The sequence below is a fragment of the Xyrauchen texanus genome, chromosome 35 (assembly GCF_025860055.1).
Source record: "Xyrauchen texanus isolate HMW12.3.18 chromosome 35, RBS_HiC_50CHRs, whole genome shotgun sequence".
In the NCBI taxonomy this organism is placed as follows: Eukaryota; Metazoa; Chordata; class Actinopteri; order Cypriniformes; family Catostomidae; genus Xyrauchen; species Xyrauchen texanus.
This window is the reverse complement of record NC_068310.1, coordinates 127,276-154,755: the sequence shown is the minus strand read 5'-3', so window position 1 is coordinate 154,755 and position 27,480 is coordinate 127,276. Positions and strand designations below refer to the sequence as shown.

The 27,480-nt window shown below is 36.6% G+C and overlaps 4 pseudogenes; all 4 read right to left on the bottom strand.

The window, feature by feature from the left end:
* Window positions 1–2,410: 2,410 nt before the first annotated feature.
* LOC127629382 (uncharacterized) lies at window positions 2,411–2,529 on the bottom strand (annotated as a pseudogene).
* Window positions 2,530–3,158: 629 nt separating this feature from the next.
* On the bottom strand, window positions 3,159–3,277 carry LOC127629376 (uncharacterized; annotated as a pseudogene).
* An 11,341-nt stretch (window positions 3,278–14,618) lies between these two features.
* On the bottom strand, window positions 14,619–14,737 carry LOC127629342 (uncharacterized; annotated as a pseudogene).
* Window positions 14,738–21,894: 7,157 nt separating this feature from the next.
* LOC127629364 (uncharacterized) lies at window positions 21,895–22,013 on the bottom strand (annotated as a pseudogene).
* Between the last annotated feature and the right edge of the window lie 5,467 nt (window positions 22,014–27,480).

The window sequence follows — 27,480 nt, the reverse complement described above, 5'->3', positions numbered from 1 at the left end:
CACATTTCTTTCACTTTTTCAGATTTGCTTATGTCTAAAAGTCCTCTAGCATTAAAAGTAACGATTCATAAAAGCATGAAAACTATAAAAACATTGATAAAACCCATCATGTCAGTTCATTCTCCTCCAGATCCTTTAACACATCATACTTATTCCCAGTCTCAATTGAGTCCTTTTTAAGCGTTTTTTTTCTAGCAGTCTCTAAATTGGGCATTACCTTCATTGATCTTCTTCTTTTAGTTGACTTCAGTTGTTTATCTTCTTCTTCTTTTCCACCTTCACTTTCCTTTACAGCCGGTTGTTCTTTATTCCTTTGATCATTAAGTTCCACATTGTCCAACTCACTTTGCAAACTTTCAGTCAACCCCATTTGGGCACTTTCCAAACTTTCAGTCAAGTCCATCTGTGTTTCCTCCTCTTGTTGTGTTTGTATTTCATGTCCATTATACGCTTCCCCTTGATCCTCAGTATCTTTATTTCCTGTTGATTCATTGTTTTGTAATCTTCTTAATTCCTCCTCTCACTCTTCATTGTCTCGTTCATGCATTTGCCCGTCTACCTGCTGCTCCTCCTCCTCTCTCCCCATCCAAAACTCACACCTGTTTAAAACCAATTTGCAATCCGGGCACGTTACCGCGTTGCAGTGTCTCGCGAAGTGCCCCCTCTCCTCGCACTTATAACACTTAAATTCCGGACAATCCTTTACCACATGGTCCGGGCTCATGCACAGCCTACAGGTCTACACCTGGTGGCTGTGCATCACCCGGAAATATTGTGGGCCCTCCACCGTCTCTATTTTTGTGCTGTACGGGAGGGAGGCAACTTCTTTCGGGAAACGTGTTTTAACAAACCTTGTCCCGTCCTCAATACTAGTGCCTGGATACATTGTTCGTTTAACTTTTGAGATGGGGGTTACTCCCCATCCCTCCAATTTGCTTAAAATTTCCTTGTCAGCAGTGTAAACTGGTAAATGCATGAAGGAGACAACATACTCTCTTTTTTGTAGTCTTTTTACCTCACAGTCAATGCCCTTTATTTTCAATCCATCCATTAAAAGCTCTATGTCATCCTCGTGTTCCAGTGTTACCTCGTATTCCTTCACTCTGTTGGGTCTGACTGCTAAAATCACTGCCATCTCGTTCTCTTTTCTCCAGTCCAATGTCGTTTGCCGTGCGTGTTCCTCTATCCAGTCCAGTGTCGTTTGCCGTGCGTGTTCCTCGAGCCAGTCCAGTGTCGTTTGCCATGCGTGTTCCTCTATCCAGTCCAGTGTCGTTTGCCATTAGTCCATCCATTTTTGAGAAAGAATAAAAATAACCACCTTCCAGCCAGCAAAAGCTGCTGTTAGGTGGTTTAAACAGACAAAAAACTAAAAAACAAACACACAAAAAAAACACAAAATGGAGGAGAGCCTTCCTCTCCAACTGCAGCCAAAACTCCCAATTGCTCACTAGCTCCCTCTAGCCTGCACAGGGTGGAATGGCCGTAAGCGAGTGCTACTGCTTTCTGTAGGAGGCAAGATAAATGAGCAGGCTGTCCTTTGCCACAGAGGAAGCTAAATGAAAGAAAATCAATCAAACAACCAATTTCCAAGGATAAATAAATAAATCCCATTTGAGACAGGGGGAGTGTATGAGTTAAAACAAACAAGGAAAAGCAAAATTTTACAGCACCTGGTATGCCCAGGAAGTCTCCCATCCAAGTACTAACCAGGCCTAGCCGTGTTTGGCTTCCGAGATCAGACGAGTTCAGGCCTGCACGGGGTGGTATGGCCATAAGCGAGGGCTGGGGCTACCAGCAGGCCATTTAAAGCAAGCGCACTGCACGCATCCTTATGCTGCTCTCCCATCATTAAAATATGTCTTGTACTGCAGCTCTAAAAAAAGAGACAACAGGCCCTTTCCTCTCAGACATTGTCTATTTTTATTTATTTCTCTTTTTGAAAAGGTAAGTGCCTCCTCTCTATTCATTCAATTTCACAGGAGTCGTCCACAATACCTTTTTCTGCATACCTGTGTCATAGCTTCCATGTTGTTTGCTAAAAAGGGCATACTCAGCTGCACAATTATATGTTTAACACATAATAATAATCCATTGGCCAAAGAAAACTCTTCTCTACTTAAAAAATGACCTCAGGATGCTTTCTTTCGGATGTGTCCACCAAATTTTGGAAGCACTGCACTTTGTTTGTACTTTCCAACTGTGTATGTTGCAGTCAAGAAAGAGCAAAAAAAAACCCCCCTCTACTGCTTTCTGTAGGAGGCAAGATAAATGAGCAAGCTGTCCTTTGCCACAGAGAAAGCTAAATGAAAGAAAATCAATCAATCAAACAACCAATTTCCAAGGATAAATAAATATATCCCAGTTGAGCCAGGGGGGAGTGTATGAGTTAAAACAAACAAGGAAAAGAAAAATCTTACAGCACCTGGTATTCCCAGGAAGTCTCCCATGCAAGTACTAACCAGGCCCAGCCCTGTTTGGCTTCCAAGATCAGACGAGTTCGGGCCTGCACAGGGTGGTATGGCCGTAAGCGAGCACTGCGGCTACCAGCAGGCCATTTAAAGCAAGCGCACTGCACACATCCTTATGCTGCTCTCCCATCATTAAAATATGTCTTGTACTGCAGCTCTAAAAAAAGAGACAACAGGCCCTTTCCTCTCAGACATTGTCTATTTCTATTTATTTCTCTTTTTGAAAAGGTAAGTGCCTCTCTATTTATTCAATTTCACAGGAGTCGTCCACAATACCTTTTTCTGCATACCTGTGTCACAGCTTCCATGTGGGTTGCTAAAAGAGGGCATACTCAGCTGCACAATTATATGCTTAACACATAATAATAATCCAGTGGCCAAAGAAAACTCTTCTCTACTTAAAAAATGACCTCAGGACGCTTTCTTTCGGATGTGTCCACCAAATTTTGGAAGCACTGCACTTTGTTTGTACTTTCCTACTCTGAATGATGCAGTCAAGAAAGAGCAAAAAAAAAACCCTCTACTGCTTTCTGTAGGAGGCAAGATAAATGAGCAGGCTGTCCTTTGCCACAGAGAAAGCTAAATGAAAGAAAATCAATAAATCAAACAACCAATTTCCAAGGATAAATAAATAAATCCCAGTTGAGCCAGGGGGGAGTGTATGAGTTAAAACAAACAAGGAAAAGAAAACCCTTACAGCACCTGGTGTTCCCAGGAAGTCTCCCATCCAAGTACTAACCAGGCCCAGCCCTGTTTGGCTTCTGAGATCAGACGAGTTCAGGCCTGCACAGGGTGGTATAGCCGTAAGCGAGTGCTGCGGCTACCAGCAGGCCATTTAAAGCAAGCGCACTGCACACATCCTTATGCTGCTCTCCCATCATTAAAATATGTCTTGTACTGCAGCTCTAAAAAAAGAGACAACAGGCCCTTTCCTCTCAGACATTGTCTATTTTTATTTATTTCTCTTTTTGAAAAGGTAAGTGCCTCCTCTCTATTCATTCAATTTCACAGGAAATTAGACTTTATTGCAACCAATAATGCCGAGTCGGCCTGCAGAGCAACTCACTCACTCTGGCTTTCATTCACTTAAATACATCTTCACAAACAAGGTTGGGCTTATCCTTTTTTAAACACGCATTATTTGGCCAAACTCTGGTCTGACCAAATTAGGAAGTTACAGAACCACCTTTGCAAGGGATATTTTTCCCCCAGCAGTCATGAGAGCCCATATGTAATGCTTACTCTGCAAACTTTCAAATGTCACACATAAGCAGTCATGAGAGCCCACACGTAGTGCTTACTCTGCACACTTTAAAATGTCACACATATATAGAACACACGTTCTTAAGGCCTTCATGCACATACAGCCAACTATATGTTTGCCTGTCAGATATAACTGTGGTACAATTAACAATGTTTACATGTCAGATATAACTGATAAAATCTCCTACATATTCCCCCCCTTTGTGACTTTTTAGAGTCACATTCCTGAGTGCAGTTTCATAATTCAGTCGCTTTTGCTATGCTATCTAGTGACTCAATTAAGTCTTACCATTGCACTACCAATGACCCCATTATGCAACCGCACTCCGGTGGAGATTACAGAACCAAACATCTGTACTCAAATTGTCTCGAGAGCAGAGTAAAAGATTCTGTCTCCATTTCCTTTTAATATACAACATGTTATAATCCTAATTGTCCAATTGGTTCAGCTTGATTGTGATGGATTAGCTTTACTTGTGTTTGCCATAGTCTTAAACCATCCATCATATCATTAAAGTGTAACGCAGATGTCTTCAACCCAGATACTTTACGTATCGTAGAGGGCCACCCATTGGGGAGAGGTTAGGCTAGCACTTTCACCCAGGGTATGGCTCATCTTTTATTCATCTTCTTCGTCTTCGTTTGAAGTGCTTGACTCCTCATCCAATGTTTGTGAATCCCAATTTGGTTTTTCAATCCAACCCTGATGCTCTACTATAACTCTACCATTATCTTGACATCTTAATAATTCCATTTGCTTAACTGTGGCTTTAATAACTAATGACCTTAATAAAGGCAGCATACAACAAAATACTAACACTCCTATTACTATTGCAATTCCCAAAAACATTCCTAATTTAGCAAACCATGCTCCCCATGCTCCTAATTTTAAATCGAGCCAATCCCACATTTGGTTATCCCTTCCAGCATTCGCTTTAACTTCGGTTCTTAAGCTTTTTAACTTAATCATGACTTCACTAAATGTTCCTCCTGGTGCAGTATTGTTTGGTATGAAAGTACAACACTGATCTCCAAACATAACACACACACCCCCTTGTTTTGCCAATAACCAATTAAGAGCCTGTCTGTTTTGCCATGTCATTCTACTTGTTTCATGTACTTGCTCTCCCAAAGCATTTAAAGCATCATCAGTGTAATTAATAAATCTTTGTTGATTATAGTAAATATAATTGATCCACTCTGTATTCTTATTTTGTGTAATCCAAATGAATATTGATTCTAGCCCTGCCTTGACCTCATCTCTAGCCTTAAATTCATTGGGTATACCCCTAGGTTGACCAATTGAGTCTAAAAACACATTAGGGTCTGTTTTATATGCTCTTTTCGTTCTGTTTCTATCTTCCTTTATAAATTGTCCTGCATCCCACTGTGCCATTGTAATTTCCTGAATCAGTCGTACTCTAACACATATCCCTTTCCATCCTAGTGGTAATGATGCCATAAGTTGTTCTTTCCCACAAACCCAGAAAAAATCTGCCACCACTAGTGTTTGATCTTCATACAATTCTATCGATGGTAATGCTATAGTTTGATTCTCACACTTTTCTTGATTTATCTGTATTCCCTTCCTTAATCCTTGTGCTTGCAGTTCTGGGGCTCTTACAGGTACATCTGAATTCCAAGCATTTGTTTTATCTAGGTTCCATGTTATAGCACACTTTCCCATGAATTCTCCCAAATCATGAACTCCTTTAGGTTTACTATAACACTCATACTCTTGGCTATAATCTATGTCATACCATTTTGGGATTTCTACTTTTCCTTTTTTTAGTTTAATATTTTCTTTTATATCCCCATATCTACACCAATCCCCCAATGCGGTTTATTGAAGTGATCCTTAAGAATGGAATTTCCCAGAAATGCCAAACATTCTGCTGGGCAGTACGGTCTAACATGCTTTCTTAAATGACAAAAGTTTCTATTAAAGTTGGCACATTTTTGATAGTCATGTTGATTTGGAATTACTGTTACCTTATTTAGGGGTGATTTGGAGCACAGTAAGCAGTTTTCCATACCTATTTCTCTCACTGTAAAAGTTGCCCATTCATACCATTCATTATTTTGTGCTGTTTCCCATAACCTATCTATTTTCCTAATATTTCCATTACACTCAACCTTATTTTCAATGTTTCTACGTTGTTTTGATATCCTTTGTGTTTTACCTAATTCTTCATTTTTTTGCATTATTTCTGAATTGCTACTAGGTTTGACTGAGGGCTGAAAAATCAATGATAGGGAAGTCTGGTTGAGCTCCTGTGTAATACTGTTGGCTGTGGCTTGAACTTGCATTGCCAACTGCAATAGGTATATGAGGATTATCACAAATATTATTGGATTCTTTTCTATTGTTTTCTTGATCTTCTCTGCTTTGCTCCACTCCCTGTGTAACTTTTTCTGAACTTTCAGCATTCTGTACCTTTTCCTCTTGTGTCTCTGGTCTTACCACACTTTCTTTTGTACTGTCGGGATCAAGTTTTTCTCCTTCTCCTTCCTTACTTACTTTGGGTACCCTTGTACAGTGGTTCAGATGATACCAGGTGGTACTTCCTTCCACTTGGACCGCTGTTGGAGTAGCTGTTACCACTTTGTAAGGTCCCTCTCTCCTGGGCTCATTCCACTTTCTTCTGAATACTCTTAAATAGACCTGATCTCCTGGAACGACTGGACAAGATGTCTCTGTCTCTTTTTCAGGCTCTTTTCTCTTTTCCTGTAAATAGATAGCTTTATGTATTGCAGTTAGTTTTTTCATATACGACCTCAGTTCCATTTGCAATTGCTCTAGAGGGGGTCCTTTGTACGGTCCTCTGCAATATGGCACAGGCATGGGTCGACCCGTAAGCATTTCATGCGGTGTTAAATGCGTGCTTCTGTTAGTTTGCATGCGATAACTCATTAGCGCAAGAGGTAGAGCATCAATCCAGTTGAGTTTAGTACTTTCACATATTTTGTTAAGTTTGGCCTTGAGGGTACCATTTACCCTTTCCACCAGCCCTTGAGATTGTGGGTGGTAAACACAGCCTAACCTCTGTTTTATTCTTAGTTGCTGTAATACTTGCTTTACAGTTTTTTGAATAAACGCTGATCCGTTATCTGAACTTATTTCTGATGGTATTCCAAATCTCGGATTACTTCTCTTGTTAGAAACTTAATAACTGTTCCTGCCCCCTCATCTGCTGATGGTATTGCTTCTACCCATCTGCTAAATCTGTCTATTACCACAAGCATGTATCTTTTGCCTTGTACTCGCTTTATCATGTCCACATAATCCATTACTAAGTGTTTGAACGGTCCTTCTGGTATTGGTATGTGGCCTATCGGTGTGGTTGTTCCTTTCCTAACATTGTTTTTGGCACAAATTTCACATGTGGACAGAAATTTGTCTATCATTGCATGTAAGTACGGTGACCAATATCCTTGCTGTTTAATTTTCCTTACTACTTCTCCTTGCGCAATGGTCAAATCCATGCATCTGTAATAAGTATATTCAATAGCGTAGTTGGTGCTACTATCTGTCCTTCATGTGAACGCCAAATATCTTGTGTGTCTTTTGTTGCTCCTCTTTGATGCCATATTGTCTGTTCATATGGACCTGCTTGTTGTTGAATTCTAATTATATCCTGTAGCTGAGGTTGTGGTTCTATTAAAATTGTTGGAGCTAATACTGCAACTTTACATCCTGATGCTTTTTAGCTTCTAAATCAGCTGTGTTGTTACCCTTAATGATATAATTGTTTCCTTTTTATGAGCCTGACATTTGATAACAGCTAATCGCTTTGGTAACATCATGGCAGAAATTAACTGTACTATCTGTTGAGTGTGTTGGATGGGAGTCCCATCACTCTTTTTGAAACCTCTTTGTTTCCACACCGCCCCAAATAGATGACATACACCATGAGCATAAGCTGAATCAGTAAAAATATTTGCTATTTGTCCTTTTGCTAATTGGCATGCAATTGTGAGTGCTTTTAATTCCGCTAATTGAGCAGAACATGGCTGTACACAATGTTGGGATATTACTGGTATAAATTCGTCCTTGTCTTGCTTTATTATTGAATATCCTGTATGAGTTCCTGTATAATCTCTAAAACTGGAACCATCAACAAAGTAAATTACTTCTGCTTCAGAGATCGGTGTTGACTCAAGATCCGGTCGTAGCCTAGTGAATGCCAATGAGTTAGCCACACAATCATGTGGCTCACCTTCAAAATCCAGAGGAATCAATTCAGCTGGATTGATTGTATTACATCGCTTAATGAGTATGCTAAAATACGGGCTTGCGTTAAAACAAATTTTCCTTGTTCTAGCAACTCTACAATTTTATGATGCGTGTAAATGATTACAGGGTACCCCATAGTCAACGTGGATGCCTTCTCATAAGCAAAATATAATGCTGCAAGGCCTTGTTGGTAACATGGTGGGTAACCTTGTGCTACATTGTCCAACTTAGTGCTATAGTATGCTATGGGTTGTTTTTTCCTGCCACTACATGTCTCTTGCATCAATACAGCTGATGCATAGCCATCAGTTCTGTTTGATACATACAGGTGAAATGGTATAGTGTAATCAGGAGTACAAAGGGCAGGTGCTTGTTGTAATTCTTTTTTTATAGTTTCAAATGATATCATTGCATCTGCATTCCATTGTAATTTAGTATTTAACTTTTGCAATCCTGCTTGTTTCATGATCTCTCTTAGTGGAGCTGTTTTTACTGCATATCCCTCTATCCAATCAGAACTAAATCCTGTCATTCCTAGAAAGGTCATCATCTGCCCTACTGTTTGTGGCAATGGTGTTTTACTAATGCCTTCTAAATGATTTGGGGCTATAGCTTTTGTACCATATGAGATCAGTCGTCCTAAGTATTCCACTTGTGTCTGGCAATACTGTAGTTTTGTCTTAGATGCTTTATGACCTCCTTGTGTTAACCTAGTAAGCACTTTAAGAGAATCTTTATGACACTGTTCCAATGAGGTGGAGCAGATCATTAAATCATCTACATACTGCAGCATTACGCTGTTATTGTTAGGTCTTCTAAGTCAGCTTTGAGAACTTGATTAAATATATGTGGTGAGTGTTTAAATCCTTGTGGCATTCGTTTGTATGTATACTGTTTTCCATTGTATGTAAATGCAAATAAGTATCTACTTTCCTTTGCCACAGGAACACTGAAAAATGCAGAACATAAATCAATCACAGTAAAGTACTTGGCATTAGGTGGGACATTTGTCAGCAGCGTGTGTGGGTTTGGAACATCAGCTGGCCAGTCTTCTACTATATCATTTATTGCTCGTAAATCATGTACTAGACGCCACTTAGATTTGTTTGCTTTGATTACAGGAAAAATTGGAGTATTACAATAACTGTTTGTTTCCACCAATACTCCTGCTTTTACTAAACCATCTATAGTGTCTTTTATGCCCGTTTCAGCTTCAGGCTGCAATGGGTACTGCGATTTTCTTGGCAGACGTGCACCTGGCTTAAGTCATATTCTTATTGGATTGGCTGACTTTACCAATCCTACATCTGTGTCATGCTGAGACCATATCTCATTTGGTACCTGACACTCCAATTCTTTAAATAGTTCAGCATCAATAGTCTCTTCCAATTTGTGTGTTGTCATCATTTGAGTTTGTAGTTTTTCATTGATAACTACTTCCTGTGGACTACCCAATAATGATGTCCCACACAACATTTTTATGTAGTTTTTGTCAGTAGAATGGAAAATCAATGGATTTATTGTTGTTTCCCATTGGCATTGTTTAGCTCTTATCATCATTGGCCCCAAATCTTTTGCACTTGAGTTTTTACCTACATATAGAGATACATGTGGAGCGGAATCTGTAATATTGAACCACTTTTTTACAAATTCATTCTCTGTTATATTTAAAGCTGCCCCCTGTTTACCTATTATGATGTATTGGGAGGTTATTTCGATTTTTTGTTCTTTAGTTCCTTCCTGCCATTTCTTTTCTATGTCTGCATCTCTCTCAGGATCGTATATCATTGTACAGTGAAATTCTGATCTTGGCAACTGTGCTTCTGGAATCTGAGTTTCAATGAATTTTCCCCATTTATTTATTATTAGTCTCATGTCGTTTTCTGTTTGTCCTATCCAGTACACATTTGCTTTTGGCTCAGAAATCATCATTTGAGTTTCTACTCCCTGTAAATCTATATACACTCCGTCTGGAGAACACAAAATTTGAAGTTCCATTTTACACAATGCATCTCTTCCTAATAAATTAACCGGTGTCTGATGTGATACTAGGATAGGTATGGTTGCCGTTTTATTTTTAGTTTGTAGACAAACTGGAGAGGTCATTGGAATTAGCTGCATTTGTCCCGAGAATCCTACTGTCTTTGCAAATTTTCCAGACAAGGGGAGATGTGAGGCATAATTTGAATTTACACATATGTAAACTGCTCCTGTGTCTACTAGCATTGGTATTGTTTTTCCCTCTATTTTAACCTGCAACATAGGTTCTTGATCAGCATTGGTTGTTAAAATTCCCTATAGGATTCTCTGGGCATCCCTAATATCCTTGATTTGGTCCTCCCCAAGGGTTTACTGGGCCTTGACCTACACCCCTATAGGGCTGATGCCAACTCCCCCCCCCTTCCACCCCCAGGTGACCGTTGCCATGGATTTATTGGGCAATCCCTTTTGTTATGTCCAGGGTCTCCACATTTCCAGCACTCTCCTCCTCTGTTTCTTAATTTTTTTCCCATTTGTGGTGGTTTTGTTTCCCATCTCATCATCTCTGGTTGTTGAGCATACACATTGATGACAGGCACAGGGCCCTGGTGTGTATATTTAGGGATAGCTGTAACTGGATTCCGCTGCATGTTTGTTGTTGAAGCATTCACAGGAGTCAGTACTGTCATTTGCTCTGATTCTTCCTTCTTTACGGTAGCTTGAATCTTTTTCTTGTTCTTTTGTATTAATTCTTCCAGCTGTAACTGTGTCAGTTTTTTCTGCAGTTCTTTCTCGTGTTTTTAACTTTTGTTCATTTTTTCTGTATTGTTCTACTGCATGAGTCACATGATCACAAAACTCTTTGTGTTTTTTGGAGGTTAAGCCAACCACGTCTTCCAGCCTACTCTTTACAGTTTCTGGCATGGCATCTATTACAGCATTTCTGAACAACGTAGCTATTAATGAGTCTCCTTCTGGATTCCCTTCAGTCTCTTGCTTCCATTTGTTCAGTTGTTTTTGAACATATGCGATTGGTTTTCTGTTTCCCCAAGCTGTTCCCCTTTTAATGCCTTAGGGTCTATTCTGGTTGGATATTCATTACGCATTGCCTGCCACATTGTTGGACGGTATTCATCAAAAGCAGTTCCATCCATATAATAAGAATCCACAGCTCTATCAAGATCTGATGCTTGAAGGATTTTCACCATGTCAGCTCCTCCTATAACTTTTGCCAGGAGTGCTTTAATGTCCCCCACAGACAACAGTTTGCCCATTGTTTGTTCTTCAAGCACTCTTATCCACTTTCCAGCCCCCTGGTGGATATCAGGGAGGCGAGCGACAAGCCCATCAAGGTCCTGTGCAGCCCAAGGCACATAATGTCCCTGCGTACCCTTAATCAAAATTGGGAGTTGCTGCGCCAAAGGTCGTAACCTATGCTTCTCCCTTCCCTTGATCCAATGTCCATCATCACATGACAACTCCTCTTCACTGTCCCTGTCCTCTGTTTCTAATAATCTGCTTCTAGTTTTAACCAATTTATCCGTATCTTGTATTAATTTCTCTGTTTCTTTAACTTTCCTATTTATTTGTGCTTCTATTATTTGCGCTTCTGCTTGTATCTCCTGTTCTTCTCTTCTTATTTGTCCTAATGATTTTTCATATAATGTTTCTTTATTTAACTGTGTTTTCATTTCTTGTAACGCTGTCCTTGCTTGATCATAACAATCTAATGATAGACTCTTCTCACTTTTTCTATCCTGCATCTTTTTTGGTTTTGCCCCTAATTTTGTAAGTGTTTCTTTTTCAAATTGCACATTTCCTTCCATTTGCATTTCTCCTAAAACTTCTACAGTTCCCTTGAGCATTGGGAATTGACCTTCTGTGGGTATTTGTGGAGGTGATTTAACATGGGACTCTTCTCCTTTTTTATTCATTTCTTTTTCTGTCTCTTTTAATATTTTCCTAGTCTGTCTTGTGGTTTTTAGAGCATTTTCTCCTTCTTTTTTAAACAATATCAGTACTTCTCTCTCTCTCTCTCGTTTTTCTTCTCTCTTCTTACTCTTGTTACTTTCTTTAGGTCTATAATTTTTTATCAATGTTTCCATCTCCTCGCACAAAGCTACATCAAATGTCCCATCTTTTGGCCATTTTGTTATCATATTTTTAGTTCTTTTTTGCCATTTGTTTGAGAGTTTATCTATAAGTTCTTTACACAGCGGATATTTTAATCCTAATATATCTACTGGAGTTGCTGCCATAATTTTTATTTTTTATAACAACCTTTTGTTTTAATATCCACTTTAATATCCACTTAATCCATTGACTTTTGTTTTAAAACCGTATACTGGACTCAAAGCTTTTAATTATTTTCCTTATTTTTGTTTTTGAGTTATCAAACTATTTTTAATTTCTTTATCATTGTTTAATTTTTTTGTATCTCAATTTAAATTTTTTATTGTTGTTTATTCCTGTGCTTTAAATGTTAAACTTTAAGCACAGATATCTCTTTGGACTTCTATGAAGTTCACTTGTCTTTTGTGACTGTCTAGTTCAGAAAATATTTTTACCGTCAGCTGCCAACTGCTAGTTCTAAAAAAAACTTACAGCTGAGAGTTAATTTTCTATTCACGCAGCAATGACTCCCTCTACTGTTTACACATGTTACACTATGTCAGATTTTAGTTTTCTATGTGTTTTCTATGGAATTTTCCTTCCACAGTTTTATGAGACAGCTTTCATTTCCAACATTCATTCAACATATAAATGACAAACTGTCTTTATTGAACAACTTTACTTCATTCGCCTTTGTCTCTTATTCATTTATTGTGCTCATGTTATATCCACACAGTGTTCTTTTTATGGTCATTGACTATCACACATTCCGATTCCTCTACCGGACTTGTATTTTTATTCAGTCATACTCTCTCGTATTAGTTCACTCTGAACACTCTTGAACCACAATTATTCTTACACGCACATACATTTTACACTTATTACAGACACAGGGCCTTTATAAACACCGAGCTGCAAAAAACTAAATTGCGCAATTATTAGTCCTATTTTCTTTGCTTATTTATATTTATTAATTAATTCCTACAGAGCGGTCTCTGCAAAGTAAATAAATAAATATTTCTTTGCCTATGCAGTCCTCTAATTATTATCCTGTAGCTTCGTAGGCTACTATAAATTTCCTACAGAGCGGTATCCGCAAAGTAAATAAATAAATATTTCTTTGCCTATGCAGTCCTCTAATTATTATCCTGTAGCTTCGTAGGCTACTATAAATTTCCTACAGTGCGGTATCCGCAAAGTAAATAAATAAATATTTCTTTGCCTATGCAGTCCTCTAATTATTATCCTGTAGCTTCGTGGGCTACTATAAATGTCCTACAGAGCGGTATCCGCAAAGTAAATAAATAAATATATCTTTGCCTATGCAGTCCTCTAATTATTATCCTGTAGCTTCGTAGGCTACTATAAATTTCCTACAGAGCGGTATCCGCAAAGTAAATAAATAAATATTTCTTTGCCTATGCAGTCCTCTAATTATTATCCCGAAAGAGCGGTATCCACAGGGATATATATAATTAATATTTTCCCTGCCTATTCAGACCTCTTATTAATATCCTGTAGCTTATCCTTAATTATACTATTATTACTTCTTAAACTTTATCCGCCATTATTTACTGCTATTGCACCTACACCCTTACCAGTAAATAAAAACAGATCATTGCATGCAATTATGTCTTCTGGAATCAAAACCCTTTATTCTGTTTGTCCTTTTTGGTTTAGAAGAGCTTTCTGAGCGTTCTTACCACCACAGGCAAACTGGCAAGTAACACAAACGTTTATAAGCTAAATATGCTTACCTCTTAATGGTGGCCACCGTGTTTGTGTTTGCTTTCCCAGCCAGCCCGCGATGTAACGACTCTGCTCTCTTCTGTCCCTGTTCGGGCGCCAATTGTTGTAGATTTTTGCCTTAATCTATGAAGAATCACTCTCAAATTCTTAGGTTTTGATTTCAGAATATTAGACTTTATTGCAACCAATAAAGCCGAGTCGGCCTGCAGAGCAACTCACTCACTCTGGCTTTCATTCACTTAAATACATCTTCACAAACAAGGTTGGGCTTATACTTTTTTAAACACGCATTATTTGGTCAAACTCTGGTCTGACCAAATTAGGAAGTTACAGAACCACCTTTGCAAGGGATATTTTTCCCCCAGCAGTCATGAGAGCCCATATGTAATGCTTACTCTGCAAACTTTCAAATGTCACACATAAGCAGTCATGAGAGCCCACACGTAGTGCTTACTCTGCACACTTTAAAATGTCACACATATATAGAACACACGTTCTTAAGGCCTTCATGCACATACAGCCAACTATATGTTTGCCTGTCAGATATAACTGTGGTACAATTAACAATGTTTACATGTCAGATATAACTGATAAAATCTCCTACAGTTGCAGTCAAGAAAGAGCAAAAACAAAACCCCTCTACTGCTTTCTGTAGGAGGCAAGATAAATGAGCAAGCTGTCCTTTGCCACAGAGAAAGCTAAATGAAAGAAAATCAATCAATCAAACAACCAATTTCCAAGGATAAATAAATATATCCCAGTTGAGCCAGGGGGGAGTGTATGAGTTAAAACAAACAAGGAAAAGCTAAATTTTACAGCACCTGGTATTCCCAGGAAGTTTCCCATCCAAGTACTAACCAGGCCCAGCCCTGTTTGGCTTCTGAGATCAGACGAGTTCGGGCCTGCACAGGGTGGTATGGCCTTAAGCGAGTGCTGTGGCTACCAGCAGGCCATTTAAAGCAAGCGCACTGCACACATCCTTATGCTGCTCTCCCATAATTAAAATATGTCTTGTACTGCAGCTCTAAAAAAAGAGACAACAGGCCCTTTCCTCTCAGACATTGTCTATTTTTATTTATTTCTCTTTTTGAAAAGGTAAGTGCCTCTCTATTTATTCAATTTCACAGGAGTCGTCCACAATACCTTTTTCTGCATACCTGTGTCACAGCTTCCATGTGGGTTGCTAAAAGAGGACATACTCAGCTGCACAATAATATGCTTAACACATAATAATAATCCAGTGGCCAAAGAAAACTCTTCTCTACTTAAAAAATGACCTCAGGACGCTTTCTTTCGGATGTGTCCACCAAATTTTGGAAGCACTGCACTTTGTTTGTACTTTCCTACTCTGTATGATGCAGTCAAGAAAGAGCAAAAAAAAAACCCCTCTACTGCTTTCTGTAGGAGGCAAGATAAATGAGCAAGCTGTCCTTTGCCACAGAGAAAGCTAAATGAAAGAAAATCAATCAATCAAACAACCAATTTCCAAGGATAAATAAATATATCCCAGTTGAGCCAGGGGGGAGTGTATGAGTTAAAACAAACAAGGAAAAGAAAAATCTTACAGCACCTGGTATTCCCAGGAAGTCTCCCATCCAAGTACTAACCAGGCCCAGCCCTGTTTGGCTTCCGAGATCAGAGGAGTTCGGGCCTGCATTTTTTTATTATTTTTTTATTTGAAAATTTCAATAAAATACATTAAAATAAATAGAAATACAGATATTCATTTTATACAGAAGATACAGATTTCTACAGAAGATACAGATTTTCTTCCACAACCTTTCTACATCACATGTCATTTACATAATTTAAAAATCTCCTTCACTTCCAGGCAACTTCCACATTAGATCCTTTAAAACACCACAAACTTTTGGGGTAAAAACACCATAAAAAACATCCAACTTATTTTCACATTTAAAATACTCATACAATACTTCAATATACAATTCGGTTTTCCTTTTAAAAACAATCCAAACATCCAACATGATTTTTTCCTTTTTTGCTACAATTCTTCTCTCCCATATTGCACTTTTCATTAGCATCACACACAGATTAATAAAACTTTTGTTTTTACCCTTTTCTTCCATCCCAAACATCACCACTCTGTTCCATTCTACAGTCTTCTCATTTAATTCCCTCTCAACATTTCAATCAATCTTTTACCCTTTTCCTTAAAATCTTCCAGTTCTCTACAATTTAAAAACAAGTGTAAAAAACTTTCATCTTCCCCATTACAAACTTTACATATTTCACTTAGTTCCATGTGGATTTTTTTTAAAATAACGTCAGTAAAAATTGCTTCTGTGTCTGATTAAATATTCAAAACTCTCCAATTTTGCGTCTATCATTATACCTTTCATGCTATTCCATATATCCTCTTCTTTTAGATCTTTGTATTTCTGTACCCAGTACTCATTGGCTTTTGGTTTCCTAAAAACCCCATCTCTAAAAAAACAGTAAAACATTTTCACAGTACATTCATTAAAAGCATATAGTTTTTCTCCCAACTTTACATGTACTTCTTTCCCTAATTTCTCTTCCTCCATATCTTCTATTCTTTTTATCCACTCTTTGGGTATTGCTTCTTTCATTATTTCATACTTATTTTGTAGTTCTTGTTCATTAAAATCCTCTTTTGCCACTTCCATTGTATCTATTATATACTGTAATGGTAAAAATCCCTCTTTAAATTCATATAAAATATCTCTAACTCTTGTGATCCCAACATCCCACCATTTCTTTAAAAAAATCACATTCCCCTGATTTAAAATGCCGCTGTTTAAGAACAAAGGCTGATTTAAAATGCTCTCTCTACCTTGAGGATTAAAATTAACAATAGTTAAAAATTTCCCCCAAGCACTCATCAATTCTCTGTAAAAATCTGGCATTCCTTTCACCACCCAATTCTTAGTTTTCATCCATAAAATATTATATCCCAAATTAAAATTCCCACATTTATTTAAAAAATATTCCATTGTCTTTTTCCATGCTGTTTTACTTTTCTCATCTAGATACTTTTTTATTACTTTAACTCTTAAGCTATTTTTTCTTTGTTCCACGTCTATCAATCCCATCCCTCCCTTTCCTACTTCTCCTATTATAGTATCGTATGCAATTCTTGGAGGTTTTCCATCCCATATAAAATCCAAAAAACATTTTTTCATCCTTTTTTTCCACCCACATTGGCATAGACGTCACATATAAAACATACCATAACTTTGCTACCATTAAAACATTTACAATTAAAACTTTCCCCTTTAAACTTAAAGTCCTCAGTTTCCAAAACTTTAACCTTCTTTCAATTCCTCCTAGTATTTCTTCCCACATTACTTCTTCAACATATTTTTCGTCTTTCCCTATTAAAACACCTAAGATCTTTATTTCCTTTGATTCTTTAAACTTAAAATCATTTGCTAAAACACTCGCCCCTCCAAATCTCATATATACTGTTTTCTCTTCATTTATCTTGCTCCCTGATCCCCTACAAAACGTCTGTACCACTTCCATTGCTTTTTTAACACTCTTTATATCCTTAACCAGTATCGTTGTATCGTCTGCATATTGAAATATTTTTTCATTTCCCCCACTCTCTTCAATGTCTATCTTTCTTACTTCTTTATCTCTTTTAACAGATAATCCCAAAGGTTCTGCAACTAGTGAGTATAAAAGTGCTGATAGTGGACGTCCTTGTCTTATTGACCTAGTTAATTTAAAACATTCTGTTAAAAAACCATTACATTTTACTCTTGTTATTGCTCCTTTATATAAAATTTTAATCCATTTGATAAAACTTTCCCCAAACCCATACCCACTTAAAATCTCAAATAAATAATCATGTTCTACTCTGTCAAAGGCCTTTTCAAAATCCAAACTAATAACATATCCATCCCTGTTTTTTTCTTTCATATACCTTATTCTATCTATTATACTTATTGTTGTGTCTGCTATATCCTTCCCTTTCACTCCATATACTTGATTTGTTTTGATTATGGTTGGCATTACCTCTTTTAATCTGTTGGCTAAAACTTTTGTTAAAATTTTCAAATCTGTATTCAGCATTGTGATTGGTCTATAATTTTTTAAGTCTACTTTTTCTCCTTTTCTTTTATATATCAACTTAATTAATCCCATCCCCATTCTCTGATTCATTTCATCTTTCTTAAAAATCTCTTCATATACTTCCTTTAAAATACCGGTTAAAAGATCTTTAAAGGTTATGTAAAATTCATTCCCTAAACCATCAATGCCTGGACTTTTCCTTTTATTCAGTTCACTTATTGCTCTTTTTATCTCTTCTTCTCTTATCTCTAGGTCACACTCTTTTTTGTCATCCTCTCCTACTTTTGTCTTTAATTGTTTCAATAATTCTAGTTTTTCTTCATCCTTTACTCCTTCTGCTTTAAATAGCTTTTCATAATATGCTTTTATTGTTTTTAATATCTCCTCATTTGTTTCCACTATCTCTCCATCTTCCCTTTGTATTCCTTTAATTGTTTGTGACATTCCCCTTCTTCTTTCCAAGTCAAAAAAACTTAGTACATTTCTCTCCTTCTACTGTGTACTTTGCTTTGCATCTTAATCATGCCCCGTTATATTTCTTCTCTTCTATTTCTTTCAGTTTTCCCTCTATTTCTTTTACTTTTGGTAAATCTTTTTCCTTCGTATTCAGTTCCATTTCTAGTTGTTCTCTTATTCCTCTTTCCTTACCCTTTTTGCATCTCTGAATTATCCCACAATATTTTATGGTAAACTTTTTGATTAAATACTTCACATTTTCCCACCATATTCTTTTATCTTCCATGTACATTCCATTTTCTTTTTCCTTTTCAATGATTTCCTTTATACTTAAAACATAATCTTCATTCTTTAAAACCTCTGTGTTTAAAACCCATACTCCCGGCCCTCTTTTCATTGTACTCCAGTCTATTTGTATAAAAATTGGCTTGTGATCACTTATGCTTGTTTCTACATATTTTATTTTTCCGATAAAACCCTCTATATTTCTGCTACATAAAATAAAATCTATTCTTGTTTTACACATAAAATTCCCAACCAATTGTCTCCTCGAATATTCTTTTTTCTTTTCATTTCTTTCTCTCCATATATCAATCATATTGTTTTCTTCCATTAGCACTTTCAATTCTTTCCTTCCTTGATCCGCTTTAAAAACCATTCCCTCTGCCATTTCTAATTTACTAAAAACCGTGTTAAAATCACCCATCATAATAACTTCTTTGTGTTTTTTAAAAAATTCCCTCATTCCATTAAAATAGCCTTTCTTTTCTTTCTCTTCTGTAGGAGCATGTACATTTACTACAATTACTTTCTTCTCTTCATACTCCATTTCCACCCCTATACATTTCCCATCATTATCCTTATACGCTGTTTTACATGTTACACCTCTGTTTTCTTTTATTAAGACTGCCACTCCTCTACCCATTCTACCATCCCCGTTGCTAAATAAAATTTCCCCATTCCATCTTTTCCTTATTTCACTTATAACCCCTTCTCTCCAGTTAGTTTCTTGTAAAAAAATCACATCCTCTCCTTTACACATTTCTTTCACTTTTTCAGATTTGCTTATGTCTAAAAGTCCTCTAGCATTAAAAGTAACGATTCTTAAAAGCATGAAAACTATAAAAACATTGATAAAACCCATCATGTCAGTTCATTCTCCTCCAGATCCTTTAACACATCATACTTATTCCCAGTCTCAATTGAGTCCTTTTTAAGCGTTTTTTTCTAGCAGTCTCTAAATTGGGCATTACCTTCATTGATCTTCTTCTTTTAGTTGACTTCAGTTGTTTATCTTCTTCTTCTTTTCCCCTTCACTTTCCTTTACAGCCGGTTGTTCTTTATTCCTTTGATCATTAAGTTCCACATTGTCCAACTCACTTTGCAAACTTTCAGTCAACCCCATTTGGGCACTTTCCAAACTTTCAGTCAAGTCCATCTGTGTTTCCTCCTCTTGTTGTGTTTGTATTTCATGTCCATTATACGCTTCCCCTTGATCCTCAGTATCTTTATTTCCTGTTGATTCATTGTTTTGTAATCTTCTTAATTCCTCCTCTCGCTCTTCATTGTCTCGTTCATGCATTTGCCCGTCTACCTGCTGCTCCTCCTCCTCTCTCCCCATCCAAAACTCACACCTGTTTAAAACCAATTTGCAATCCGGCACGCGTTACAGCGTTGCAGTGTCTCGCGAGTGCCCCTCTCCTCGCGACTTATAACACTTAAATTCGGACAATCCTTTACCACATGGTCCGGGCTCATGCACAGCCTACAGGTCTTCACCTGGTGGCTGTGCATCACCCGGAAATATTGTGGGCCCTCCGCCGTCTCTATTTTTGTGCTGTACGGGAGGGAGGCAACTTCTTTCGGGAAACGTGTTTTAACAAACCTTGTCCCGTCCTCAATACTAGTGCCTGGATACATTGTTCGTTTAACTTTTGAGATGGGGGTTACTCCCCATCCCTCCAATTTGCTTAAAATTTCCTCGTCAGCAGTGTAATCTGGTAAATGCATGAAGGAGACAACATACTCTCTGTTTTGTAGTCTTTGTACCGCACAGTCAATGCCCTTTATTTTCAATCCATCCATTAAAAGCTCTATGTCATCCTCGTGTTCCAGTGTTACCTCGTATTCCTTCACTCTGTTGGGTCTGACTGCTAAAATCCTTCCTTCTCCAATCTGCCCCGTCACCGCTTTAATGATGTCCACCGCCTTTGCGTCTTTCACATATCCTACATCCACCATTACAGTTGCTTCTTTTAAGTACACTCTCTTTACATCTTCTTTCCTTACATCTCGATTGATTCCACTGCCATCTCGTTGTCTTTTCTCCAGTCCAATGTCGTTTGCCGTGCGTGTTCCTCTATCCAGTCCAGTGTCGTTTGCCGTGCGTGTTCCTCGAGCCAGTCCAGTGTCGTTTGCCATGCGTGTTCCTCTATCCAGTCCAGTGTCGTTTGCCATTAGTCCATCCATTTTTGAGAAAGAATAAAAATAACCACCTTCCAGCCAGCAAAAGCTGCTGTTAGGTGGTTTAAACAGACAAAAAACTAAAAAACAAACACACAAAAAAAACACAAAATGGAGGAGAGCCTTCCTCTCCAACTGCAGCCAAAACTCCCAATTGCTCACTAGCTCCCTCTAGCCTGCACAGGGTGGAATGGCCGTAAGCGAGTGCTACTGCTTTCTGTAGGAGGCAAGATAAATGAGCAGGCTGTCCTTTGCCACAGAGGAAGCTAAATGAAAGAAAATCAATCAAACAACCAATTTCCAAGGATAAATAAATATATCCCAGTTGAGCCAGGGGGGAGTGTATGAGTTAAAACAAACAAGGAAAAGAAAAATCTTACAGCACCTGGTATTCCCAGGAAGTCTCCCATCCAAGTACTAACCAGGCCCAGCCCTGTTTGGCTTCCGAGATCAGACGAGTTTGGGCCTGCGCAGGGTGGTAAGCGAGTGCTGCGACTACCAGCAGGCCATTTAAAGCAAGCGCACTGCACGCATCCTTATGCTGCTCTCCCATCATTAAAATATGTCTTGTACTGCAGCTCTAAAAAAAGAGACAACAGGCCCTTTCCTCTCAGACATTGTCTATTTTTATTTATTTCTCTTTTTGAAAAGGTAAGTGCCTCTCTATTTATTCAATTTCACAGGAGTCGTCCACAATACCTTTTTCTGCATACCTGAGTCACAGCTTCCATGTGGTTTGCTAAAAGAGGGCATACTCAGCTGCACAATTATATGCTTAACACATAATAATAATCCAGTGGCCAAAGAAAACTCTTCTCTACTTAAAAAATGACCTCAGGATGCTTTCTTTCGGATGTGTCCACCAAATTTTGGAAGCACTGCACTTTGTTTGTACTTTCCAACTCTGTATGTTGCAGTCAAGAAAGAGCAAAAAAAAAACCCTCTACTGCTTTCTGTAGGAGGCAAGATAAATGAGCAAGCTGTCCTTTGCCACAGAGAAAGCTAAATGAAAGAAAATCAATCAAACAACCAATTTCCAAGGATAAATAAATATATCCCAGTTGATCCAGGGGAGTGTATGAGTTAAAACAAACAAGGAAAAGAAAAATCTTACAGCACCTGGTATTCCCAGTAAGTCTCCCACCCAAGTACTAACCAGGCCCAGCCCTGTTTGGCTTCCGAGATCAGACGAGTTCGGGCCTGCACAGGGTGGTATGGCCGTAAGCGAGTGCTGCGACTACCAGCAGGCCATTTAAAGCAAGCGCACTGCACGCATCCTTATGCTGCTCTCCCATAATTAAAATATGTCTTGTACTGCAGCTCTAAAAAAAGAGACAACAGGCCCTTTCCTCTCAGACATTGTCTATTTTTATTTATTTCTCTTTTTGAAAAGGTAAGTGCCTCCTCTCTATTCATTCAATTTCACAGGAGTCGTCCACAATACCTTTTTCTGCATACCTGTGTCACAGCTTCCATGTGGTTTGCTAAAAGAGGGCATACTCAGCTGCACAATTATATGCTTAACACATAATAATAATCCAGTGGCCAAAGAAAACTCTTCTCTACTTAAAAAATGACCTCAGGACGCTTTCTTTCGGATGTGTCCACCAAATTTTGGAAGCACTGCATTTTGTTTGTACTTTCCAACTGTGTATGTTGCAGTCAAGAAAGAGCAAAAAAAAAACCCCTCTACTGCTTTCTGTAGGAGGCAAGATAAATGAGCAAGCTGTCCTTTGCCACAGAGAAAGCTAAATGAAAGAAAATCAATCAATCAAACAACCAATTTCCAAGGATAAATAAATATATCCCAGTTGAGCCAGGGGGGAGTGTATGAGTTAAAACAAACAAGGAAAAGAAAAAGCTTACAGCACCTGGTATTCCCAGGAAGTCTCCCATCCAAGTACTAACCAGGCCCAGCCCTGTTTGGCTTCTGAGATCAGACGAGTTTTTTTTTTTTTATTTATTCAAAAATATTTTAATTAAAAACAACACTTTTCATTTAAAACTAACCCAAAAAAAAAAAAAAAAAAAAAAGTACATCTAAGAATAGAAAGAAATCTTTAAACATTTTCAGGCAATACAACTTCAAAACAATTAATTGTTTTAACAATATATACATTATTTCTCATTATGCATTCTTCAAAAATTTCTATTTGCTCATTCATATTAAAATAATCATATAATACTTTCAATTCATCGCTCAAGATCTGCTTATAAAAAACACTTATTGGAAGTTCTATTTTCTTTTGTTTCATTAGATTTCTTCTTCTCCATATTGCAAATCTTGCAACTGTTAGCATTAAATTAAGAGCAAACTTATTTTTTGCTTTACCATTAAATCCAAATAAAAACATAGTTTCCCATTCTTCTAGAATTATTCTTTTATCAAATAAAAAGTCACCTATCATCTTTTTTAACATTTTCATAAAACCATTTAACTTTTTACAATTTATAAACAAATGCATCACACCTTCTTTTTTTTCATGCATACTTTACATTTTTCATCTTGGATCAGCCCAATTTTACACAATATCATGTCTGTCTTTATGCAATTGTGTCTTATTAAATAATCAAAATTTTCTAATATAGGACTCTTAAAATTTATTCTCACATTTTTCCATATGTTTGATGCATCAAAATTGTAAAATAGTTTTTCCCAATACTCAATTGATTTTGGTCTTACAAATACAGACTTACATATACAACCATAAAACATTTTTAAAATACAATCATTAAAAGAAAATTTTTCATCTTTTCTTTTTAAATATACTTCCAGTTGTTCATTCACTTTTTCTTTATCTTCAATACTTTTAATCCATGCTACTGGTACGGCTTCTTTTATTTTCAAATATTGCATCTTTATCAATTGCTTATTTTCTATATCTTCATTTTCTTCTAATGTATCTACGATTGCCTGTAAAGGTAAAAAGCCTGGTTTTACCTCATATAAAATGTCTTTAACTTGTTTTAATCCTGCATAAAACCAATTCTTGTAAAAAAAGGTTTTACTGTTGTTTCTGATATGTTGATTTAAAAAAAGCGGTTGCTTCAATAGTTGTTCTCTCCCTTTAAACTCAATACATACATTTTCTTTAAAACCCTTCCATGCTTTTAAAACTTCTTTATAAAATTCCGGTATCCCCTCTATCATATTGTCCTTAAACTGCATCCATATAAAATCATCCCCCATTTTTCCACACTTATTTATATAAAAACTCATTATTTTTTTCCATATTAAATCATCCTTTATCAAAAACTTTTTTACAGTCTTTATTCTCAAACTTTGCTTTCTTATCATTGGGTCTATCAGTCCCAAACCTCCCTTTTCTACCTCCCCAATTATTGTATCATAAGCTATTTTTGCTGGTTTACCATCCCATAAAAACTTTAAAATAAAGGTTTTTATTCTTTTATACACCCATATTGGCAGACTAACCACATTTAAAGTATACCACATCTTAGATAAAAATAAGGAGTTTAAAACCAGTACTTTCCCTTTTAAAAATAATTGTCTTTGTTTCCAAAAGTTTAATCTTTTTTCCATTTTTTCTATTGTCTCCTCCCAAACCAAGTTTCTTGTCCTATTTTCATCTCTTCCAAGTGTTATTCCTAAAATCTTTAGTTCATTCATCTGTTCTTTAAAGTTCCATTGTCTTCCTAAAGTATCTACCTTTCCCATTCTCATATATTCAGTCTTGTCATTATTGACTTTAGCCCCTGTTCCACCACAATATTTTCCCAATATTAACATTGCCTTTTCAATACTCTTAACATCTTTTAAAAACAAGGTGGTATCATCTGCATATTGAAATATTTTCTGCTGCACATCCTCTTTTTCCAAAACTATTCCTTTTTTCTGTTTTTCTTTGTTTATTGCAAGTCCTAATGGTTCAGCAACTAAAGTGTACAGTAGTGCTGATAATGGACATCCCTGCCTTATAGACCTTGATATCCTAATAAAATCTGTTAAAAACCCATTCACTTTAATACAACTTAAAATATCATTATATAAGCATTTCATCCAGGCAATAAAATTTTCCCCAAAACCAAATTTGTCCAGTATATCAAATAAATATTTGTGCTCTACTCTATCAAATGCTTTCTTCCCCTTTTTCTTTCATATACCACATTAAGTCTCTAATACTTGTTACTATATCCGATATATCTCGATTTAAAACACCATATGCTTGATTTGTTTTTATAATGTTTGGAATCACTTTTTTCAATCTATTTGCTAGTATCTTGTAATCAGTATTTAACATGCTCAATGGCCTATAATTTTTAAGCTCTTCTCTTTCCCCTTTATTTTTATATATAATCTTGATTATTCCTTTCTTCATACTTTCACTTAATTTTTTCTGTTTAAAAATATCAATAAATAAACCATGCAAAATGGGTGTTAAAACATTCTTAAAGACTTTATAAAATTCAGATGGTAAACCATCCAGGCCTGAACTTTTCCCATTCCTCAACTGATTTATAGCTTCATTTATTTCTTCTTCTTTTATTTCTTCATCACACATTTTCTTATCATCTTCATTTAATTTTATTCCAATTTGATTCAATAAAAACTCTTCATCTTCCTCATTTATAACATCTTTTTTAAATAAAATAGCATAAAAATCCTTCACTTCATTTAAAATACCTTCTTTTTCTTTCACAACCTTTCCATTTTTTGCTATACTTTTTATCATTTCTGCTTGTTTTCTTGTTTTTTCCAAATCATAAAAATATTTTGTACTCCTTTCTCCTTCTACTGTATTTTTCGCTCTACTTCTTATTTTAGCTCCCATGCACTTTTCCTCTTCTATTTTTTTCAGTTTCTCTTCTAATATCACTATTTTACTCGCATCCATCCTTCCTTCTAACACTTTTATCATTTCTTCTTCCCATTCCTTATTTAGTAATCTTTCTTTACTTTTCTTCATTCTTTGCATTTTCCTTGAATATTCAATAGATAATTTTTTATATCTATTTTTAAATTATCCCACCACACACTTTTTGCTTCTTCATATAGGACATTATTAATGCTATTTATTATGCAATTTTCTACTTCCATTTGATATAAGTCAGTCTTTTAAAAGTTCCGTATTAAAAACCCACACCCCTGGTCCTCTCTCAACACCACTATAATCAATAATTACATTTAAAAAATCGTGATCACTTCCACTAAACATTTTGTAAAATACTTTTATAATGAAACTTCCTAACTGTCTGTTACATAATACCAAATCAATTCTGCTTTGTTTTAAAACCTTGTTTACCATTTGTCGTCTTGAATATTCTCATTTTACTTTGTTTCTTTCCCTCCATGAATCTATGTTTTTCCATAATTTTCTTTAATTCTTTTCTCCCAACATCTGCTCTATACACCATATAATCCTCCACATCAATTCTTTCTAAAACAGTATTAAAATCACCAATTAAAATCACATTTTTATAGTCCTCTATTAGAACATCCATTACTTTAAAAAAGGTCTTCATTTGGTGCATGAATATTACATATTGTTATTTCTTCTTCTTTTCCTTCAACCTTAACCACCAATGTCCTTCCTATATTATCCGTGAATATAACTGTTGCTTTTTGTATTGTACCCCTTCTAATTAAAATTGCTACTCCTTTTTTCCTATTAGGATCATTATTGTAAAAAAATTCCCCATCCCATATTTTTTTCAAACCATGAATTTTTTCATCATTCCATCCTGTCTCTTGTATACATATTATGTCATTCTTCTTTGTCAAGTGATTAATATTTTCAAATTTGGTCATAGTTGACAATCCCCTTGCATTGATTGAAACTATGCTCACTTGACTCATATACAAAATTAAAGAAACATAGAAACAAACAAAAACACACATCACTTTTGTTCAAGTCTCTTTCATATCTGCCTCTCTTGAGCCAGTCATTTCAGCTTTTTTTTCTTTTTTTCTTTAGATTCTCTTCTTATTCTTTGTTTTTCCATCACCTTCTCAATGTTAATTTGTCCTGTTGTTTTCAATTTACTCCCCCCGCTCAAAATGTTTTTCTTCACGCTTTCCTTCAAATCAATAGTTTTATTCTTAGTGTCTCTTACATTATCTATGTTTGTACTGCCCTTTGCTCCATCATTGTCTTCTTCTTTGTTTTTCATCCCATCCTGTTCAACTTTATCTACAAATAGTTGTAGTTCTGTCATTATTTCTGTCTCTTCTTCTCCGTCCTGTTCGTCTTTACTTTCTCCTTCTTCTTCTCTACTCTGTATATCCATAGTTAATCCACGTGTTTGTTGTGGTACACTTCCTTCATTAGCCTCTTCCACATTCTCCACGTCATTTCGTGTCTCTGTCTCCATTTCCTCATGTTCCTCTTCATACGTTTCACATCTGCACCTGAGAAAAGCCTTTCCGCAGCCTTGGCACCGCGGGGCTTTGCAGTCCCACGCATAATGCCCCTGCTCCAGGCATTCTCTACATATTAGTTGAGGACAGTCCTTCTTTTCATGATCAGGACTTGTACATATTCTGCACGTCTTCACCTGATGATCATGAATCACCCTGAAAAACTGTGATCCTTCCTCCGTTTCAAATCTTGTATTATATGGTAGTGACACCACATCTTTTGGAAATTTAACTCTTATAAATCTCGTTCCATCCGCCACAGTTGTCCCAGGGTAATACCTCCTTCTCAGAAGAAGTATTGGTGTAACCCCCCA